Here is a 5,228-nt window from a genome sequence, read left to right as displayed (position 1 = left end):
CCACTCACCTCAGCCTCCCAAGGCGCGGGATTACAGGCTGAGCCACTGAGCCCGGCTTTACTGGAAGTTTTTTATTTGTAGGGATGCTTGGAGCCTGGTTTTAAGTTCCTCCAAAGAGGATATGTTATGTTGCTATCAGTAGCCTGGAAATTCTTCCAATTTGGAGCTGCATTAAAAAAAAACAAAACTTTTCTCATAGAAACTTTCATCTATATACTAAAGTAGAGAGAATGCTATAATAATCCTCCCTAGACCCTTCACTCAGCTCTAAAAATTATGAAGTCATGACCAGTCCTGTTTCATCTATACCTCTACTCATCCATCTATCCACCTACTCCAGATAAAAGAATAAAGCAGAATTCAGACATCCTATCATTTACCTGTACGTTTTTCAGCATTTTTCTCTAAAAGAGTTCTTTAAAAAAAAAAAGCAATACCATTTTCACACTAAAAACTTCTCATATTATCCTTAATATTATCAATATCAAGTAATTGTTTAAATGTTCCCAATTATCTCATAATTTTACTTATCTATTTTACAAATTGCTAATTTGGTCAAGATCTAAATACACTGTAATTGGTTGCTATTCCTCTTACATAATTTTTAATTCTTTTGTTTTGTTTTGTTTTGAGTTGGGGTCTCATTCTGTCACCCAAGCTGGAGTACAGTTCACCACAGTCTCGATCTCCTGGTTTCAGGCGATCCTCTTGCCTCAGTCATCCAAGCAGCTGGGATAACTCAGACACATGCTACCATGCCCAGCTAATTTTTTTTATTTTTGGTAGAAATGAGGTTTTGCTGTGGTGCCCAGGCTGGTCTCAAACTCCTGGCTCAAGCAATTCTCCTACCTCGGTTTCCCAAAGTGCTGGAATTACAGGCATGAGCCACTGTGCCTGACCAAGTATTTCTTTTTTTTTTTTTGAGTTGAAGTCTCACTCTGTCATCCAGACTGGAGTGCAGTGGCCGCTCCCAGCCATTGCAACCTCGACCTGCTGGGCTCTGGTGATCCTTCCGCCTCAGCCTTCCAAGTAGCTGGAACTACAGGTGCACACTACCATGCCCGGCTAATTTTTTATTTATTGTAGAGATGAGGTCTCATCAAGTTGCCCAGGTGGGTCTCGAACCCACAGGTTCAGGCAATCCACTCACCTCGGCCTCCCAAAGTGCTGGGATTACAGGCTGAGGCACCGAGCCCGGCCTGACCAAGTATTTTTAATCTATGGGTTTCATTCCATCTCTCTTTTTTCTCTTGAAACTTATCTGATAAGAAAATTCAGTAGTTTGCCCACAGTTTCCTGTAGTCTGGCCTTTGCTGATTGCAAGTTTATTATATCATTTAACATAGCCTCTGTCCTTAATAACTCCTTTAAATTAGAAGTCAGAGCCAGGCACAGGGGCTCGCACCTGTAATTCCAGCACTTTGGGAGGCTGAGGAAGGAGGATCACTTGAATCCAGGAGTTCCAGATCAGCCTAGGCAACATAAGGAGACTTCATATCTATAAAAAATTTAAAAATTAGACAGGCATGGTGGTGTGTATCTCTAGTCCCAGCTACTTGCCAGGCTGAGGAAGAAGGATTGCCTGAGCCCAAGAGGTTGAGGCTGCAGTGATCTCTAATGGTTTTTACTGCACTCTAGCCTGGGCAACAGAGCAAGACTGTGCTTCCAAAAAAAACAGAAGTCAGATTTAGAAGAAATTTGATCAAATTCAGATTTGATTTTCTATGAAGACTACTTCATGTGTGGTCTTGTACTTTTTTTAGGAGGCATGTCAGACTTAGTTTCCCTAGGAAACATACTATGATTTGTAGGCATTTTTCTCCCTTCCACTCAAAGCAAAATAATAACTTCTTTTGAGTAGAAAATTTTAATTTGTCATTCTCTCTTTCATGGACCCTAAGCTTTGTCTCCTGTCCCCTACCTTACAAAGCCTATTGAAACCAAAATCTCACAGCCACTAGGAAATGGCAAATGTCCCTAAGACAGCTATCAGTTTCAGTATTCTGTATCTCAGGATTTGAGCTTTCCTTTATATTTGGCTTTAGAATTCCTCTCATTTTCTTGCAAGGCCACCCACAAAGATTATAACTTTACTCATTTCCCTTGCAGTTACACAAGCAGTAGCCCAAAACTTTCTTCTTGGCTGAATTAAGCATTTAAGAAAATGTTTAAATATTTAATCCAGCATCTACAGGTATTTTGAACCAAGAATATTTCTTGGGAGATGCAAAGTGTTATTTGATAGATTTAGAAGTCTCCCAATTATGTTTTACTTTGTTTTGTTTCTTACTGTTTAAATTGTAATTACAAAGATATTCACTGAAAGAAAAATCAAACAAAATAAATACAAAACATTTTTTTTAAATCTCCTTGCTCATTTATTTATTCATTTATTTATCTTTGAGCTGGAGTTTCATGATGTCGCCCAGGCTGGAATGTACTGGCATGATCACAGCTAACTGTAGCCTCAATCTCCTGGACTCAGACAATTCTTCTGCTCAGCCTCCTGAGTAGCTGACACTACAGTGTACATTACCATGCTCAACTAATTTTTTTATTTTTTGTAGAGAAAAGTTCTCACTATGTTGCCCAGGCTGGTCTGAAACTCCTGGGATTAAGCAATACACCCATCTAGGCCTCCCAAAGTTCTGGGATTACAGGCATGAACCACCCTGCCAAGCCTCTCCTTGCTAATGGTGGCTTCCTTTCTCTCACTAATTTTTGGTAATTTCAATATTTGTGTTAGACCATTTATGCTCTAAACAGCCACATTAAAGTTACCCTCCATAAAGTGCTGTGGGTACCAAAGACTTGGACACCACTTGGGCACCAGCTCCCATGCTCAAGAAGCTTTCAATTTTGTTGGGGAAATAGGTGGAAGTACTGGCTTACAACAGAGAATTGGATGTATTCAAGAGTCAGTTTAGAAGTCCACACAACAAATGCTAATACAGTTGAAGATGAAAGAATTAAGTGGGCTGAGTTTATGCAGGGAAGAAATTAAGAAAGACATGGTCGATATGTAAAAAATCTGAAGGTAGCCACATAGTGGATATGGAGGAGATGAACTCAAAAGAAATGATGAAGGGACAAGTTCATTAAGCAAAGTTGTACCTCCCTCCTCAGAATGAAGTCTTGGATTCTGCGTGCTCAGGATGGCTGGTCAGGCTTAGTTCATTTTGCATTTGTCATTGATTGCCATTTGAAAAAAGTCATCAGATTTTAAATACAGCTTAAGAGAGTTATGGCTATCCAACTGACTGGGCCAATCTTGGTTAATATGCTTATCAACTTATCAGATACAAAATGTTTGAGCACCTCCTCTGTCACTGAAAGGCTGTGGAAAAATTAGCTACCAAAGACAAGAGGTGAGACTAGTCCTAAGGGGTCCCATTTGAATTTGTATTCAAATGTTGGCATCTCTAACATGTGACCTCATTCCAATCTCTAACCTTCTATTTTCTGGGCCTTCAGCCAGTGGAGCTATGCACTCATTTACATGGCCTTAGATTTTAAAGGGTCATGGTGTGGAATTTGAATCATTCACAATTACATCATTAACAATAAAAACAACACTCTCAGTCAGCCTCTACATGTCATGTGAAAAACAATTCATCTCCTGGGTATCAATTTATTTCTTTGTTTTTTTCATTTATTCATTCAATAATTATTTCCTGAGCATTCACTCAGTGCTAGGTCCTGTGCTATATACAAGGGAGACAGCAAAATTAAGATAGAAAGGGGATCCTATCTCCCTAGTATTGTCAAACAAATATATAGCTGCAAACTGAGATAAGAAGAATAAAGAAGAATTTTTTAAAATTTAAAAAATCCAAGTGGGATTTTGGAAACTGCACCTATATAAATTATGTTTAATTGCAAGTAACAGAATAATGACTAGTATTGGTTTCTTTTCCTTAAAAAAAAAAGACATTTAATTACCTCTCACAAGAAAAATCTAGAAGTAGAGGGCTCTCAAATCACTACAATGGCTCAACTATGTCATAAAGGACCCAGTCTTCTCCTCCTGTCTTTCCCTTCTATTATCCTCCTCAGCATGTTGGCCTTTCATCATTGTGCTTTTCATCTCACTGGTCCAAGGCAGCTGCTGCAGATCCAAGACAACTGTAATCAAGGCAGGAGGAAGTAGGCAGGGTCTCCTTACTAGCTATCTTTTCATAAGTACACAATCCTTCCCAGAAGATTCCTTCATGTCTTCAAATATCTCTTCATGTATCCTTGGTCAAAACTGGTCACATGCCCATTTCTAAAACAATCCACATCCACAGAGAATGGGACTATCATGGTTGGTTTAGATTATTCATGGCTCATTTCCTACCATTAGGGTAAGGATGCTCCCTTCCCTCCACCTCCCCAACCCCTGCCTGAACATATTGCTGCCTTCACAATACTGTGGTTCCTTGAAGTAGATGAAAAAGGGGGATGGCTACTTATTAGACAACATTAGTATAAATAAAAATCCATAGGACTTGTTCACCAGATTAATGAGAAAATGAAGGGAGAAAGAAGACTCAAATATCACCCAGAAGTTTCAAGCTTGGGTAACTCCAATAATCACAACACCAAGGAAAGATAAAAAGAGAATGTGGGAGGAAAAAATCTAGTTTGTGAGAGAGACAATAATAAGTTGCACTTTCTTTTCCTTGAGTTTGAGGTGTAATCAGGCAGTCTGGCAGAAATATAGGATGGGACCTCAGGAGAAAGGCTGAACCTAAAGGAGATGCTGGAGTCATCCACAATGAGGCTAGATTTGAAACCAAAGGAATACACAGGACCATTAGGGAAGAAAATGAAAAGAGAGAAGAGGAACAAGGCTGGAAGAATCTTGGTAAACAGCTACAGTTAGGAGACAGTATGAAGATGACGTTGCCATGAAGGAGAAGGAGAGGGAATGATTTACCTACATCCCAAAACCAAGAACTATCATGACATGGCAGTTGAAAAGTAAAGTTTCCAAGGGAAAGTAGTGGCCAACACTGCTGACTACTACAGAGATGTAAATGGTCCCAAAGGACTCTTGAAAATTTTCAGGGATGGCAGGGACAGAAACCAGATTGTAGGAATAGTGGTTTTGAGTACATTAACATAATGCTCACGTGCATTCATTTGTATTCCTTTTTGTCTATTCTTTTAAGAAGTGCGGAAGGTCTGAGAAGAATGTTGTTGGTAATTTAATGGGTATTGCATTGAATTTGTAGATTGCCTTA

This window comes from Carlito syrichta, unplaced genomic scaffold (genome assembly GCF_000164805.1).
Source record: "Carlito syrichta isolate Samal-C Ts95f unplaced genomic scaffold, Tarsius_syrichta-2.0.1 Scaffold302355, whole genome shotgun sequence".
Taxonomy (NCBI): domain Eukaryota; kingdom Metazoa; phylum Chordata; class Mammalia; order Primates; family Tarsiidae; genus Carlito; species Carlito syrichta.
Note: the sequence above shows the minus strand (reverse complement) of the source record.